We start from the raw sequence: 19,411 nt of genomic DNA, 5'->3' as shown, positions 1-19,411 counted from the left end.
ATATATATATATATATATATATATATATATATATATATATATATATATATATGACACGATGGAATATGTTTTGTGGATTAAAGGTGTCTTTGGCAAAAAAACTTATTAGTTTATTAGCGATTCTACAACGCCATAAGATATATATATATATATATATATATATATATATATATATATAGAGAGAGAGAGAGAGAGAGAGAGAGAGAGAGAGAGAAAATAGCTTATAGCAGTTGCAAACCGTTAATAACTCATTTTTTTTCTTCATAATTTATCTCCCTCTAAATAAGACTAGAGGTATGGAGTGGGAAATGAGTGAGGAGACATTTCCCTCACCTTGGAATACATCGATGGTGAGGGAAGATGGGTGCCAGAAAAGAATAAGAAGAGTCTATCATTCATTTTTTTCTTTTTGTGTGATTGGTCAGTCTTTTTTTTTTATAGTTTTTTTAATATTTTTTAAATTATACACCTACTAAAAAATTATAAAAATATATCAAAATTCATGGTTTTTAATTTCCTACAAAATAAATATAATATTTATATAATATATATATTTTTTTAAATAAAAAAATTATAAAATATTATGAAAGGTGATTATTTCTTATCTTTTGGTGGGGAAAAACAAAATGGAGAAAAACTGACTTGCACTACTTATTGGATCCGTCGGGACACGAACCTGCAACGTCCGCCTTAGTAAAATATTTTTTCCATTGTGATTTTAAGTTATATGCTTTTTTGCCACCTCTAAAACCTAATAAAAACATGGTACCATTTTTTCGTGAATGGAAACAATTGCATGACGAACGAAATGGAATATTTATGCATTACAATTTTATAATCTAAACGAAATTTATATAGTATTTTATTTGGGTACAACAATGAGTGTAGTGTTTGTTTAGTAAACGTTTGTACTAAATTATATATTTACATAATTGTTTAAATAAAAAAAATAAAGAGAAAATTACAAAATTAGCCATTTTTTAATTACTTTGTAGAAAATAATAAAAAAAACTCAAATTATAAAAATAGTCATCAAAGTCGCAGATCGATTAAGGTCATCTACGATTTACCCTAACCATATGCGAACGTACAAATCGGTGAAGCACGGACGAGCATTAAGAGTTGTACATTCGCAAATGGTTTTTTTTTAGTTTTTTTTTTTAAATTTTTTCGGTATAAATACCCTCACCCTTACACTAAAATGGCAGATGGACTTAGTTCATCTACGATTTCCTCTGCAATTCATCTATGATTTTGTGCAATTTTATTTTTATTATTATTATTTTGACTACGAAATTAATATAGTTTGACTAGGTTACAATCATATTATATATAAAATTTTGCAAAATTTTATCACTTTAATTGTTATTTCTTTAGAAAATTTGTTTAAAACATCTCTAATAAAATGAATGAATATTTGGTTTGCGTTGTAACTGGTGGGAGGTGGGAAGTTGATGAAACAAATCTTGAATACGTATGTCCACAGAGAGGTATTTCTGAATTCACTTTGATATTTTCCGAGTATATTAGTTATAGTGATTTTATATCTTTGGTGAAAATGAAAATCGGTTTATTAGACATATATAAAATTAGTCTTCATTTTAATCATGCTGAATTCAATCATTATATAGCCTTAGTTGAAGACATTGATGTTAGAATGTTGATCAACGTAATCAAATCGGTTGGAGGAAGGACTATGAAAGTGTTTGTGGTGGTTGATGAAGGTGATGTGGTTACGGAGGGTGGCGAGAGTGGAAATGAGTCGGTTGCTAACTTATGCAACGATAAAGAGAGGAACATTCCAATAGGTACTTTCATTACTCCTAGTGTACATCAATTTCTTAGTGTTGTTGAAAATGTTAATGTGAGGTATTCACCTATTCACTATATGGATCATGAAAATTACAAGTACGTTGGTGATGATAATGTTGGTACATATCTTAATGACGTGGGTGGTTGTTGTGTTGACGTTCCCCAACAAGAAGTTAAATTTATGAATAGATGTGGAGTAGATAATAGTAAAAAGAAAAAATTTATGATTCATAAAGATGAAAATCTACATGGTTACGGGGATTTTGTTGATGTTGTTGATTTAGCTTTAGATATAACCGACTTAGAAAACAATTCTGATGGAAATGAGTTGGGTAATGAACGTAAAGCTAAGTTTCCCGATAACTTTTTTTACGGTATGCCCCCTCTACCAGCATGTCGAGTTGATGTTAATGAAAATATCCCATCACAGATGCTAGACGTCAATCAAAAGATTGAATGTCTCTGTATATTTAATAACAAATACCTTCTAAAACGGGCGATTGGGAAAAAATGTCTTCAAGAAGGTTTTCAGACGAAGACAAATAGACCGACCAAATCAAGGTATGAGGTTGTGTGTGTTGGGAAAAATTGTTCTTGGTGTAACATCCCAAAATTTAAGACAAAAAATTTCATTTTTAATTAAGTTATTATAAAACCAACGGTATAAAAACATCCATAATAACATCTCATGTCAAAACCAAAGTGTCAATAATCAAAACATGTTATCATAAAACAATATCAGAGTGTAATCTCAAAGATCTCATGTGCGAAAAACATAGTGTGATGCGCTGCGATCGAGTCGACTCATTTCCTTTGAAAATGAAGTACCTGAAACCAACACAGAAAATTATAAGCACAAAGTTTAGTGAGTTCCCCCATCATACCACATACCATACAATACACATACTGCTTAGCATATCCGGGTGTTGGCCTACCCCTTTGATAGTTTATTTTATTTCCTTATTTTTATTAGTTTATTTTAGATTTTTAGATATTTTTATCATTATTGCATTGTATTTTATTTATTTTCTTTATTACGGATCATACCAGGGACTTTTTATGTTGCATGAGGTATTTTGTAGGGTTTTGGAGCTTGTTGCGGACTTGCGGTTATGGTTTAGCTTGGAAATGGGCTTTGTGGGCTTCCAAGGCATTATTGGGCTTTGCGGATTCGTTAAGGGAGATTTGGGCTTAAAAGGCTAAAGAGTTGGATGAAGTGGGCTTGTGAAGATGGATCATGGATTGTTATTTTGGGCTTGAAGCATCCATATTTGAAGCTAAAAGATGATTGGTTAATTTGAATCATGTGGCATATGGAGGGGACCAAGGGAATCTTTGGTAGTGGAATGGTTAGTGGAGGAAAAATGAACCAATAGCATTCCAGTAGCACTTGCGCGGGTGGAAATTCCGTCGCGCAGGTACCCGCGCAACTGCCCAGTTTTGGGCATTTTGCTCATTTGGCTTGTCATTACCTTGGGGGGTTGGATCTATCATATATCACTTCGATTTTACAACATTGGAGACCAGAATAAGGCGATTTTGGAGCTTGAGACTCATTTATTTTCATCTTTCCAAGTTATTTGTAGTTTCTTTATGCAATTAGACTTTTGTGATTCTTATTCTATTGCCATGAGTGGCTAAATCCTCTATTTTGGTAGACCTTGGCTAAAACCTTTGAATGTTTGTGGGTTTTTGAAGGATTTATGCTTATTTATCATTTATCTTATGTCTATGATTCTAGTTCATATTTCTTATGCTTTGATCATGAGCTTGGTACTTTAATAAGCAATTGTTGGTTTATTTCTTTGGTTTAGCATTGAATCATTGAATTTACTTAGAACAAAGGCTTTATGATGGTAGAAATCATCTCTAACTTATGAATCATAACTCCTTTATGGATGTGTAAGCATTGACATCCTCTAGGAATTGGGGATTCCTTCATTCTTAATGCTAATCAACTTCTTGGGTTCAATTGCTTCAATTGGATCTTTGATTTTGATGAAGAAGGTGTGTTGTGGGCTTCCCCAACCTCCATACAACTTATGAGGAATCTTGGCATATCATGCTTTATGATTGCTATAATCAATTTGGGATGAATGATAAGCTTCATATTAAATCCTAATGATAAACACACAAATGTTCATTATGTTGAATTTCCTTGGTTTACCAATTCTCTCCAATATTTGAGCATCTCATCATCTTGCTTAATTGCAAGCTTTTTAGTTATTCAAGTCTTTTAGTTTTCAAGCAATCACAACACCCACTCCCCCTTTTTTTTGTTTAATTGTAGTTAGTTAGTTTATTTACAATAGTTCTATTAGATTGCATTGGTGATTGAATACAACCATTTCCCCGAGGATCGATACCCCTTTTTACCGTTATATTACATTTTATTTGCAAACAAAGGGTGTAATTTGCTTGGTGGACTTGACATCCCACCACCCTTCGGTCTCTTTTAATCGGATAACGGGGACTATTTCACCCTACCACTACCACATAATAACATAGTATAACATACATAAATATACTGTCAGGCATATATAGGTGCCCGAACTACCCCTTCGGTCTCTATCAACCGGATATTGGGTCTGTTTCATCCCTACCACTACCACATAATAACATATCATGAACATACTGCTAGGCATGCATGGGTACTATCTACCCCTTCGGTACCTTTCAACCGGTATCTAGGGACTATTTCGCCCCTACTACTACTATCACATATATCATAACATCCTAGCACATAAAGCATATCAGATAGTGGCAAACCAGAAAATTATCACAAAGACAATCATCTGAAACATAATCACCTACTGGTGGGCCGACATTGGTGCCTTAGACCCACCTCTACTGGAAGGTAACTCACCTCACACTGCTGAAGTCTCGTAGACAACCCTGACTGCTGGATGACAGATTCCCGAACTGTCAACATCAAAACAATACCCAATTAATAATTGGGTTCCAACACATAACATTAAGTCCATGCTTGGGGTAAAAGGCTACTTTACCCCCAACTTAGCTTGATTCAAGCCCAAAGCCCAATCCAAAGGCCTAAAAGTCAAATTATGAACCAAAGCCCAACATATGGCCCAATTTTCCAAATTGGGTCCAAACCTTTATATGGCCTTACCCTAAGGCCCAACCATTTATTCTAGTCCAAACATTTGTATTCCAATGGTCCAACATCTCATAATCATCAAGGCCCAGTCATGGCCCATCTATGGCCTAATTTTCCAAATTAGGCCCAAACCCTCACATGGGCCTTACCCTAAAGCCCATCCAAATATTGTAATCCATATGCTTGTTCTTGGATGGCCCATCAATAGTCCAATAACCAAAGCCCAATAAAACGCCCAACTTAAGGCCCAAGCAAAATTAGGGTTTCTCACATGAAATGATGATTAGGATTAAGTGTTTCGTACTTAACCCATTAAGGACTTAATCCCTTAAGTCCATCACGCTAATAGGTCAACATATAATGTGTTCGGGATTAATTCATGATTCCAATCCAATTGTCCAAACTTGCAGGTCCAGACAGTTCCAAATTAACATATACAAAATTAGGGTTTCCTAAACCCTAATTAAGGTTTCCAATCCATTCGCAACCCAATTAGCCCATTTTTTAAGCTTTTAGGTTAATTGCTTGTTAATTAAGTTGGGCACCACCCACTACCACCTCGGGTAGTGGTGGTCAATGGCGGCTCACAGCGGCGGCAACCACCTCACGGTGGTGGTGACAGATTCCTTAATTATTCCGGTCAGTATAAAATATTACAACGAAATATTCAAATGAACACACACACAAATAACACATACACACACCTAGCCACCCTTGTGGTGGCAGGCAGTGGTTGGAGGTGGTGGTTGTGGTTGTTCTCGTGAATTCCGGCCAAACAACACCACACACAACACACACTAACAACAGAAACACACATACACACGATTTTGTTTTCAAGATGGACCCAGTCACCCACCTAGCAGCGTACGGTGGCGGTAGTGATACAAGAAGGCGGGCAACAGCGGCGGTTTCCAATGTAACAATGGAAGAGAATGGCGTAGGGAAACCGGAGCATAGGAAGTAGTTGCTCGAACAGTGGCAGTGACGCGATGATAACTGCTACATCTTCAACGGAGGGAGAGAAGAAGATACGGCGGGGAGGTGGCGATTAGCCGTTATTGGGAACAACAACAACAATGGGCCTAGTGTCTGGTGACATGAATGGTGGCAGTCGAATGGAAAGGCGTCGGTTGGAGTCGTCGGAACCACAGCAGCGAAGTACCGGAACAGAATCGGAGAAGGAGATGGGAGAGGTTCGCTCTTCCTTAACCACGAACGACAATGGAACAGCAGCAGCAACAGTAGCGGAGCCATCGACCGGAGATAGCGGCGGTATCAGGTACGTGGTGGTGGGTTTGGTGCTTGGCGACCTCAACAGTGGTGGTGGTGCGGAACCGGAAGTCGAAGGAGTGAAGGTGGCGGCCGATGAATCCGGATGGTAGCGGCTGAAACATGGTTAGGGTTAGGGTTTGGAAGAGGGGGGGGGGGGGGTGACGGGTTATATACCCAGTCTCCATGAACAACCTTCCAACCTAATTACTTTAAATTAAAGTCCATAATTTACCCTTCATACCCCTGCTCCCATAATTCCTTTCTTATTTAGTCCAACAGTTACCATTCAACCCCTTAGCCTCCAAAATCTCTTCAAATTAAGTCCCAATAATTTACCAAGTAGTCCCTGCCTTCATAAATGTTTACAAAACCAATCTGGAACTTACACTTTTAACCCCTAAGTTCTAAAATTATGACAGATAACTCCTCGAAACCAACACTTTGCTAAATTATTATTGATTTTAGGGCTACTAATCATTCATTAATTTGTTTATTTATTTATTTAATAAACGGGATGTTACACTTGGTTACTAAGAGCAAAAGGAATTAAAAATTTTGGCGGTATTTTCCAAGTGAATAAATTTGTTGACGTACACACATGTTCTTCAACAATGTTGCAACTTAATCATCGACAAACAAACAAATATGTTTTGGGTGAATATCTTGCTGATGTTTTTGCTGAAGATTATAGTAGAGTATATCGGGGACAAGATATTATTAATGATATGAATGCTCAGTTGAAAAATCAGTATCTCATACCATCAGGCTTGGCATGCGAAGCAATATGCAATGTTGTTGTTAAGGGGTACGAAAGAGGATTCTTTTACCAAACTTTCGACTTATTTCCACAATTTAGTCAAACATAATCTCGGCACGGTGACACATATTTCAACAGATGGTGATGATCGGTTTGAGTTCTTGTATGTCGCACTTGGTTGCTCGGTCAGTATTACTAGATTTTATTATTATTATTATTATTATTATTATTATTATTATTATTATTATCATCATCATCATTATCATCATCATCATCATCATCATTATCATTATCATTATCATTATCATTATTATTATTATTATTATTATTATTATTATTATTATTATTATTATTATTATTTTGATGTGCTTAACTATAATCAATATATTTGAATAGATATATAATGTATAGTAGGTACGCTATTTTGTCAGTTGTTGTAAGCCGACCTTTGTAGTAGATGGAGCCCACCTAAAGGGCAGGTTCAAAGGTATCATGTTAGTTGCAGTTACTAAGGACGGCCAAAACCAAATATTACTGGTTGCATATGGTATATGCAAAAATGAATGTACAGATTCTTGGACATGGTTTTTTTTTCAAAAACTACATGATTGCATAGGCAATATGGATGATATTACAATTATATATGATAAGTCTCTATCTATAGCAACATTTGTTGCCAACATTTTTCCTCACGCTCATCACCGAATATGTGGTGTTCATTTGTATTTCAATATAGTGGCTAGATACGGGAAGAGTAACACAGTTACAGGAATTTTTTGATATGCTTGTAGAGCCTATACAATTGATGGTTTTAATGTTGTCATGGACCTTATGAAAAAGACAAAAGAACCGGTATGAGAATACTTACAAAGTATAAATCTTGAAACTTGGTCTCGGACACAGTTTAGAGGCAACTGATACAATCTTATATCGTCCAACAGTGCGGAGTCTATAAATGCATTATCTAAATATGCAACTAAGGTGCCGATACTGATGTTGATCAACTGTTTTCGTGCAACAATGCAATAGTGGTGGTTTCAAAGACGTAACTTTGTAGGTAGTAAGTTGTAATATTAATGTTTGTGTTAAATGTTATTGATCTTAACTGTGTAATTTTCTCTATTTTTTTAGCGGAAGCAACAACACTCACTCTTTGGACCGATGATATTGTAAAACAAAATAAAAATACTTTTAGTATTTGGGATGTTCGCATGATCTCAAGTGAGAAATGCGATGTCAAAAAGGGGAGACAAAACGTCATTGTTTATTTCCAACAAATGACATGTACATGTAGGCATTGACAACTTGACGACATACCTTGTGGTCATGTCATAAGAGTGCTAACAGTCAACAATTACCAAGACTGCTCGATGTATGCATTAAAAGTTTACCATACCAAAAACATTGAGGAAAACATATGAGGAATCAGTGAACCCTTTGCCAAAGCCATATGAATGGGAGATCCATGATGGTTTGATGACTGTTAGGTCACCTATGATGGTTTGATGACTGTTAGGTCACTTATAATGAATAAACGTCAGTCAGGCAGGCCAAGAAACACAAAACGCATTCCATCCAAAGAAGAGGGTCCAATAAGAAAAGAGTGTTGCGGTCAAGCAGGACACACGGTAAACAATTGTTCTGGAAGGGCGTCCGACAGTGGAGCAAGTCGCACGAGAATTCCTACTATGGAGACGACAATTAATATTGGGGCTTCTGCGAGTTGTTCACAGAGCTATAACGCCAATTATGATTTAAAACTACCTTAAATTGAAGAGTTGTTAATTTATTATGTATTGTAATGTTTTTATTAATTTTCTAAGAAGTTGTTCTTATGTTTTATATTGTAATTTAGTTTGAACACCATAAAAAACAAATGAAGTTTTTATACATGATTTTTTAGAATACTTGGAAATTAACACCGAACAAACATATTAATCTCAATATATATATATATATATATATATATATATATATATATATATATATATATATATATATATATATATATATATATATATATATATATAGCAAACCCAAGACGTGATAATCTTACAACAATTTTTTAACTGATTATTAACCTCAGGGAACTGCAATGGGTATTTCTTTTTCTCGATTGTTATATATTCATCCCTGATTCTTATTTTTTTTGGCTCATTTCAAGATACTACTTTTAAAATGCTTCAAAGTTGATTTTAAAGACATAAGTCATTTTTGTAATTGTCCATTAAAAAAAACAAATTGTTACGTGATTCAATGAGAATTAAGGAAGGGATCATATTATACAATTATTATTTCTTATCACAGTTTGTTTCTGAAACAGATCACGAATCCCTCGTGTATTACAAATAGTTTAAAAGGGAGACACGTCTATTCGTACCTTAATTAAGATTTAAGAAGCAAATATGTGTATTATGGTTTCTGTATACAGATATGGCTTTCTTTTATTAATTCCACTGATTAAAACTTATTCCAAATAACGTAATATTTTTATATTTGAATTTGATGTTTAATGACAAGTGAACCAATAAATTACTATGGATTAGTTGATTTGATTTCTTAGTGGGGCTCTAAGAGACCAATAATTATGAGGCAATTCCAAAACTCCATTTCAATTCAAGACAATTACTTTAGCTTTATGAAAAGCATTTTTTGGCTTTTAATGATCATTATGAGATGTTAATAGTATTAGATGTGTGTTTGTGTGTGTATTTTTTTGGAATGGCAAAAAAATTCAAACCACTAAAATACTAGAAACAAATGTGCATTATAAATAATATTAATAAGGTTTTGAACTAACCAATCCAATAAAGTTTAACTTAGTTAAAAAATATTAATAAAAACACATGACACGATTTTATAAAGAAAAGCTGATTTTTTATTTAACAACTCTGAAAATGAAAGAGTTCCAAAAATTTCAACGATCCAAAAATTCCAACGAACACAAATGGTCGTAAGCACAACAACATCAAAACATTCTATTTGAATCGCATTTACTTTCAAGAGATCAAATCCGAAAACATAGTAAGAAAGATATCAATATCCCACCAACGACCGATTTGACTCCAGATAGAAGCTGTCACAAGAATTGAGAATAATGAGGGTCCATTGTCTCCATTTGAGAATCACAAGATAGACATAGTAAGGAGTCGGCAACAATTCCATATCTATCAAAATTCAGTCTCATAGACACTTCGTTTATCAATATTTTCCAAGCCAACATGGGAACAAAATTATTTCATTTAGTTAAATTATTTCTCACAATCATAAGTCCCCACAACCCACCTCACTCCATCCCACCCATGATGTCGACAAGGTAATCTTGGCACATACTAAACTTCAACTTACACCTTTTATTTGACTTTAATAGAAAAACTATACGAAGACAAAATTTCAAATACAATTTCTTCCAACCAAAGTTTCCTCCAAAAACATGTCATGAATAGAATACATTATACATGTTTAGGATTTACTTTAGAGTTTGCAAACATCAAACTACAACAACATCGTTTGAAACATGGAAAAGAAAATTCCAAATTGATTTTGAGCCACACCAAAAAGAACTTAAAGTACATACTTATGCAAACAACTAAATTAAACCATCCGGACAACACATTAAACGTCATAACACAAATTTGGGGTTGTTTGTTTTTCTAAAAAAACAATTACTAACCATTTCTGGTTGTGTTACGCAGAACATATGTAACATTTGACCTTTCATAGATATTTATTTTTTAAAAAACTTTTGACTTAAAAACTATTACATATGCAGCACTGAATCTTATTCTTCAAACATTTTGTCACTTTACTTTAAGTTATATTATTTAATATATAATTGTTTTATTTTTTGAACAACATGTTTATTATTTTAATAATATATTATAAACAATTCAAGTATACTTTATATAATTTCAAAAGCATCTCGTAAATTTCATATAAATATTTTTTTGTATTATATTGTCTATAATCAAATAATAATAAATTATAAAATTAAGACAAAGTTAACCACTAAAATTACCAAATCTATTGGAGTTAATCGAAAAAATAATCATCGTCTTGGAAAATTTAACAAAATGAATATGTTGTTTCCTAAATTAACAAAATTATTTATTGTTATTTAACAATTATTATGTTTAATTATTTTATATAAATGTTTAAATCGATTTTATTTGATGTGGTGTAGATAAATAGTGTCAGTATAGTAACTTCTATATTTGCTCTAAATGCGTGACATATCTTGTATGTTAAACACCAATTTTGCTAACAACCACAAAAAACAAACGAACTTCTTATTACATGTTGTAGCCGTTTAATCAATCTTTTTTGCTGTAGATGGTTACAGATGTGGTCTACAAACTTTAGGTTTTTTCACTTCGAAATAACAAACAACACCTTCCTCTAATGGTTGGACAATAAATTTGACCAACGGTGATATATTTAAAAGCTTAGTGTCGATAACATACCTATTAAGGGGTTTGTTTATTTCATGTGAACAATTTGTGTTTTTTTTGAGAAAACATCATAAATGGTCCCTGTGGTTTCTCAAAATCTGAACTTTAGTCCTCGTGGTTAAAAAACGTCATAGATGGTTCCTGTGTTTTCAAAACTTTTGATGTTTGGTCCTTATTGCTAACATCGTTAACTTTTGTCCGTTAACTGAAGGGCATTTTCGTCATTTCACTGCCATAGGGACCATTTATGATGTTTTTTCGTATTTTTTTTTAAAAAGAAAAAATTAAATATACTTAAATATAAAAAGTCTCTCTCTCTCTCTCTCTTTCTCTCTCTCTCTCTCGCTCCCTCTCTTCTTTTCCCCTTCGTTCATTCCTTTCTTCCTTGGGATTTAATTTGAGGCTCCCATTTAGGGTATTTGATGGTGTCCTGGTGGAGAAGAAGGTTGACTGATCTCCTCCATCAATTTTATCAGGAACCACTTACAATTTCTAGGGCTATTCGAATTCATCTGGTTTGGATCTGCCTTCGATTTCATTATGAACAAGTACTAATTTGATTCTTGGATGAACACATCTTCAAAGATATACAATGATGTCGGGAGGTAGGAGGTGAAACAAATGAAGAGTTTGGTGGTTGAGTTCTGGTACTTATAACTCCACTTCCTCCCATCTCGGTTTTCCAGTCACAACCAGCACATTCTGGTTCTTCTTCCTCAATATTAACTCGATGGAAATCATTTGTGAGCTTTACTCTCAATGGTAACTTAAGAATCAGAATCATAAATTCAAATCAAAAACTGAAATCATGTTTTTTTGTTTCTGTAAATCAATTTGAGTTAGTGTGTGTGTGTGTTCTCATTTTAGAAATCGATTTGTGTGTGGGTGTTCATCCTACCATAAATTGATTTGTATGTGGGTGCTCCGGTGACTCCACATATGAGTTTGGACTCTCCATTAAGTTATCTTTATATGTTGGGGTCTTGTGATTCTGGTGCTCCGGTGACTCCACATATGAGTTTGGACTCTCCATCGGAGGTTGAAATCATTATTTTCCTCACCTATTCAGGCTAAAGATGAAGAAGGGACGGGGAAGGGAAAGAAAGATAAACATAAGGTGCTTTTCTTCTTAGGTCTTTCGCTTCCTTTTCCATTTTTTCATTATTCTTCTACCGGTGGTACATTTTTTGGTGATCTCCATACAATTTTTTTTTTTCAGAATTTGGTGTAAATTTGTTGTGTTTCAAATTTAATTGTGTTTATGTATGTGTAGTTTAAGCTGCAGGTCAAATAAGGAAAAAGAAGATGATACGGGGGAAGTTGGGTGTTACTTTTTCTTGCCTGGAGAGAGAGAGAGAAAGAGAGAGAGAGAGAGAGAGAGAGCTTTTATATATTTAAATTTATTTATTTATTTATTTATTTTTAAAATATGAGAAAACATCATAAATGATCCCTGTGGTAGTGAAATGACGAAAATGCCCTTCAGTTAACGGACAAAAGTTAACGGTGTTAGCAATAAGGACTAATCGTCAAAAGTTTTGAAAACACAGGGACCATTTATGACGTTTTTAAACCACGGGACTAAACTTCAGATTTTAAGAAACCACAGGGACCATTTATGATGTTTTTTTCAAGTATACACATCGTTAATTATTCAAAGCACTATCTTAAATTAATAATATTAATCTATAATATTTATATAAGGAGAAAGAAAAAAATAAAATAAAAGACATATGGTTGTATGTTTTAAAAAAAAAGTTTACGATGGATTTAAAAAAAAAAATAAGAATAATAGACTTCATTGATAAATCACTTAACATATTTCATGCCTATCTTTCTTTACTTAATACAATTAATAGCAAGGTTCTAAAACCCGTCATGGTTCTGCAATGGCATGTTATGGCTCCAAGGCTTATGTCTGCCGCCAAACTTTAGCAAAACGCCACCTTAATTCATATATGTGTATAAAATAGAATAATAGTTGAAAATACATATAAAAATATTAATTATATACAAAATTGTCTCCTTAAGTCACGTCTTACAAACGACGTGGCTCGCCTAGGCTCGGAAAAGCTTAAGGCTTAACATTGCCGCCAAGTCACACCTTACGTTATTTAGAACCTTGATTAATACAGAGAAAAAATCTTAACCAGTGATGAGTTTCTGGATTTAGATCATCTTTATTTCTGTTTTACCGTCCTTCTTTCACCCATGTTCTCTTAAAAAAATCAAGAGTGGACTTAAAAACTCAGAAATATTAAGTTATTGTTGTTAAGATAAAATTTCATTAAAAAGACAAAAAAGACAAAAAATAAAAGAATGTGTGGTTGAAATAGTTAAGTTGTATGGTTATATATATATATATATATATATATATATATATATATATATATATATATATATATATATATATATATATATATATATATATATTGTTGGATTAGTGTCTAAGTCCATAACTATTTTGGTATGTACTTGACCCGATTATGAGCATGGTCCTTTTGGGTTGCCTTCACCATAACAATATGTAGGATGAATTAAGGAGAGAAAGGTTTAAATATGATTTATTAATATATATTAAAAGAGAAATCATATTGTTTAACTAATATTAGTCAAGAATTAATTAAGAATTGATTTTGTGGCTAAAAGAGATTAATTAAACTTAGGGGACTGAAGTTGTAATTATAAGATAATTATAATTGGGCTATGGATCACCTAATAAAATATAGGTTGGACGAATTCTATGGGAAACCCATTAGAAATCGTCCAAGGGATATGTTTAAGGAGTCCATTGGCTGCTTAGGGCCTAAGCAGTCAAATTAGGGTTTCCTAGTTGAAAACCCTAATAGCCTACATGTATATAAAGGGCCCCTATGCCCCAAAAACGTGGACAAGTAATCCTTTAGGGTTTCCAGCCGTTTTGGTGCCTCCTCTGTCCTCCCTCTTCATCGAAGTTGCTTAGTGGTGTTTGTGACTCCATTAGAGGTGCAACACTTGAGGCACTAAGCTTTCTGAAGCCAATCAAAGCAAGGATTGATTGTTATTGATATATAACAATCAAAGGTAATTACTAAACCCTTATTTCAATTCTTATTTGATAGATTAGGGTTTGTTAGTCTTGGATTCATTGCATGTACAATAGAGAAACCTAGATCCAAGCATTAGGGTTTCTTTGAGCACATAGGATTGTTCTTATGCTTAAAACCCATCAGTGGTATCAGGGCCTTGATTGGTTTTTGTTGTACGTGATGCAATTGTCGAATTTTTGCTGAAAAATGATTTTCTTACCTCTGCCCGAACCAAGTCGGCGAGTCAGTATCTGGACTCGGCGAGTTCAGATTGCTACTCGGCGAGTTTGGGACTCAGACAGAGGATATCTCGAGATTTCTTGCTGTTTTGATGAAGAATAATTGCCTTATATGTTTTTAACTGATAAAATTCGAATTTTATTGTTATTGGAAGATTATCCTTGCCAAAACACAAGATAATTACCAATTGATTAGATAATAAATTTCTTATATGATTAAAATTGATTATTTGTATTAATTGGGTAACTTATCTTGCAAGAAATTAAATTAGGTCAAATATAGATAATCACTAAATTAATTATTTGATTTATATTATTTGTTATTTGATCCCTAGTAAGTTTGAAAAGTTTCAAATTGCACCCTTTAGGTGTTATAGTTTAAATTTGAACTTAAAAGTTTTGTTTATGAAATTTAAATAAGTTAAACCCTAATGTTTTGAAATGTTTCAAAACTTGCCCTCAAGTTTTGGAATTTAAAAGATGATTAAAAGTTTAATTTTGAAATGTTAAATTCTAAAACCCTAGTAATTTGAAAAGTTCAAATCACACCCTTATGGTTTTATTAATTAACTAAAGTGTATAATTAAAGGAGATTTAATAAACCCATAAAGTTTTGGTTTACATTTAATTAAATTAAAAGTATAATTTACTAAATTGAACCACCTAGCATTTTAAAAGTGTAAAATACACCCTATACTATATATATATATATATATATATATATATATATATATATATATATATATATATATATATGTAACATTAAAAGTCTAATATTATATAGATGAGTAAAAAGTCAGTCTTACCGTTAGTAGGTCTCATTCACGAAGCTGGTCTATAAGGGGTGTTTAAGGAAATTGACTATAAAATGACGATTGAATGGGTATCCACTCTTACCCACCGCACTCTTGACTAGTGGAGGGTCGTTAGCCGAACGGGTAGGATAGGACAGAAACCTTCCATTATAAGTATAATGAAGTGCAAAGTAACTAAATGCTCTTACAAATTCCTAAATCATAGTTACTTTAGGCAAAATGTGAAATTGTATGCTAATCCATGGAATTACACTTCGTACCCTTGTCAAACGTTAGTGGAGCGTGTGTGGTTAACCGGCACACTAATTTGGGGATCACATTAGTGGCGAAGGGTGGCTCGATGCTTATCATAGATCAATGGAGCGTGTGTGGCTAACCGACACATTAATTAGGTGATTGTAGCATTGGGTGCACCACGTGGCTCATATGGTTATTCACACCTTGTTTGTGATCCTCGGCATCCCAGTCACAAATAGTAGGGCATAATCGAGATTTAACATGCCATTGAAAAGTTCAATGAATCTCAAAAGATCTAGGAGTTTCAATTCATTTAAAACTTAAACTTCTTTTTCGTTTTTTCATGGTGGAAATTGGTAAATCGTCATTTACCTACCTTCAAATATTTTGCGACTAGATTACTACATCCCTCTTCTAGGTTGTAGAGTATTGTGTTGGATCCTAGCTTGATGTTTCATTTGGGTGTTACATCAAGAATTCTAATCAACTTAACTTGAATTTTCTCCCATTTTGTAGATATCTAGTTCTGACAATCATGGTTTTCCCAAATCCCATGGAACAAGCTTTCCAAATGAAGATGATGTTCCACGATATGATCAAGGAAATGAGAGTCACGCTTCACTTCCTCCACCTCCTCCAATTGTTCTCCCTGACCCGCAAGTTCAAAGGCTTGAAAAGTTCAAGCTCACTCAAGCCCTTTTGGCAAGTAAACATGAAGATGGGAAACCTGTGTGTGCACACGTTTTAGAGATGAAGTCACACATTGATAGGTTAAGCATGATGGGTGTCAAGATTTCAAGTGGGTTGGCTGTTGACTGGGTTCTTCAGTCACTTCCTGAATCATATAGTGAGTTCATTAGAGAGTACTATATGATGGATCACGACGTGACCCTCATTGATCTCACTTATTTGCTTATAGCTGCTGAATCAGCAATGATTTGGCGTGCTGGTCAAGCAAATTTGTCTGGTGAATCAAACTCCCAAACTTCAAGGGACACTGGAAACATTGGAAGTCCAGAAAGAACTAAATCTGTGATTGTCCGATGTGCTGTGCCAAAGGAGTCCATTTGCCTTTATTGCCAAGAGAAGGGGCATTGGAGACGAAGCTGCCCTGTTTACCTGAGAGATCTAAGAGATGGGAGAGTCAAGATGTATGGCTCTACTTCAGGTAAAATCCATTAACTAACTTTGTAAGTTCCTATTTTTTTGATTCTTAATACATGATGTGATAAGATTACATTTTGATATTTTGCAGGATCAAAGAAAAGAAAGGAAGCTTAATGAAGAAGCCGCTGAATCTGATCATGAAGAAATGGATTTCGATCGCATGGATTCAAAGATCAGATTTTTGAGCTGCTACTTTAGGGTTAGGGTAGATTGCTAAGAAATATGCAATAGCATAGTTTTTCAGTTGAATTGCATTGTAAGGACAAGTTTTTCCGCAATAAAATAAAATTTGATTTTATCTTATTTATTTATCCTTGCAATGGCATGTATGAAAAATTGATGTTTGAAGGTTTCTATTATTAGCAATAATGGATTTGATTCTTGATTATGTTATTTGTGGAGATGTCAAGAATCCACCAAATAAGGAAAGTTTCTCATCGCCCAAGTTTCAATTGGACGGAAACTTGGAATCATACAACTTGGTTGCGTGATGAATGAAAACTTTTATATTTGGAAATTAGACTAATTCTTTGACAAAATGTCAAGTGAAGGACTAGTAAATCGAGTACACTAGGTTGTGCGTTGATCAAGTCCACTACAAAGAGAGATAAGATATTCGTCATGATTTTCTAAAAGTTTAGTAAATATGATTATACTTATAAGATTAAGTGTAATTCTGAGTTGATTGAAAGAGTTTCAATGAATAGCAGAACGAATAAAGAAGAATCAAGTAGGCAGAAAGATAAAAGTTTCTCTATTCTAAGAAAAAGGGAGAGTAACTTTTATTGTGTTTTATGATAAGTCTTAATGATTAAGAACCATATCTCAATTGATTCTCTAAGTGAATCTTAGTGCATTTGTATGTCTAAGAAGAGGAATCGAGAATTGTGGAAATGGTTAAATCAAGAAGTCAATCATACTTCGTTACAATATCGAATCTTAGAGTCATACTCCAAGATTGCGAATTGAGTGACAAATCTTAAGTAGGTTTATAACACTCAACAAATGTGGAATTTGGAAAAGTTTTTCTATTCTTGCACATTTGAAATTGGTAAGTTGTGTTGTCTTGGATAAGACAAAGACCAACTAGGACCAATTTGTGAAGTGTTTTGTCTTGATAAAAGCTACACTAACTCTTGAATATTTGTTTGTCAAGAAATGTTTCTTGATAAGAGAACCTTATATGTCAAGGAGTCAGTGGAAGTTTTAATGGTTTTGAAAAAGTTTCAAGTACAAATCAAGAATAAACCTTATTGGCCATCACTAGCACACGACTTGAGGTTTACAACCTATCGTGTTGACATTATTTTGTTTCTGTGCCATTCCAATTGAGTTAATTATTCATGTGAGTTCTATGAGTTCTCATTTGAATGCATAAAGACAAAGTACCTTGATCAATGGAAAGTACATTGATATGTAAGGATAAGTTGCTAAACTACTTGGAAGACATGGTGGGCACTCGTGTTACCATAAGGCAAGAAATCAAGATTAAGAAAGTTCAGTCCATATGAGTTTGGATTTTTCGCAAACTTTGGTTTTGGCAAATTCACATGGATAGGAACTCGTACACCATAAAATCTAAGTGTCATAAGATTCCCTCCTTCATGAAAATGACTGTGAGGAAATGTTTTCACTAAGAGAGATTTTAAGAAGATAGCAGTTGTGAGAATTGTATTCTCAAATTCGATTATGGTTACGGCATCCCTTTCCATAGTTCGAATTGTGAGATTTGGCAATTAGTTTGAACATTTGGAACTTAGTAACATAAGTTCTGAATTGGTAAACACACATATGAGCTATCTAAGGCAAAGGTGTATAAGTTTAAGAAGCTTAGATAAAGGCTTACCGAAGCATCTGGTATTAGAAATATGAATTTTAGAAATTCAATAAGCATTGTTTTCTGGAGTTCATTTGTTTTCTGAATACATGTCAAAGCTAGTGGGAGCATAAGTGTTATGCTTATATGATAATAATCATCATGATAGTGGGAGCATAAGTGTTATGCTTGTATGATTATTATGGAGAGTATTGCAAGTTAGCAATATTAATTATAGAAAAACAAAGATTCAATTTGCAAAGTTACATAGGTTGAAAAGTTGTTTTGCTATAATTAAGGGAGAAAATATTATACTTCGTTTCAAAATCTAAAGCTTAGATTGAGAAATTTTAATAAATTTAGTCAAAGGATACATAGTGTGTTCTCAAATTTCGATTATGATTACGACATCCCTATTCATAGTTCGAAATGTGAGAACGTGACACATAAAATATTATGGCAGAAGATTGATAAAGTATCATATCTTTATGTAATACATTATGCATCGTGTCCCATACACTTCAGGTATAGGATCGATTGCAAATGCTATAATATTTGACCATTCTAAAATTTTCCAAATGTCTAGCGCATTAAGAGGGAAAAAGGACTAGAATCGTTTTTTACTAAAATAATTAAACAACTATCAAAGGACGATCCAA

The sequence above is a fragment of the Lactuca serriola genome, chromosome 2 (genome assembly GCF_051521515.1).
Source record: "Lactuca serriola cultivar US96UC23 chromosome 2, Lser_US96UC23_V15, whole genome shotgun sequence".
NCBI lineage: Eukaryota > Viridiplantae > Streptophyta > Magnoliopsida > Asterales > Asteraceae > Lactuca > Lactuca serriola.
The sequence above is the reverse complement of the archived record's forward strand: the minus strand, read 5'-3'. Positions refer to the sequence as shown.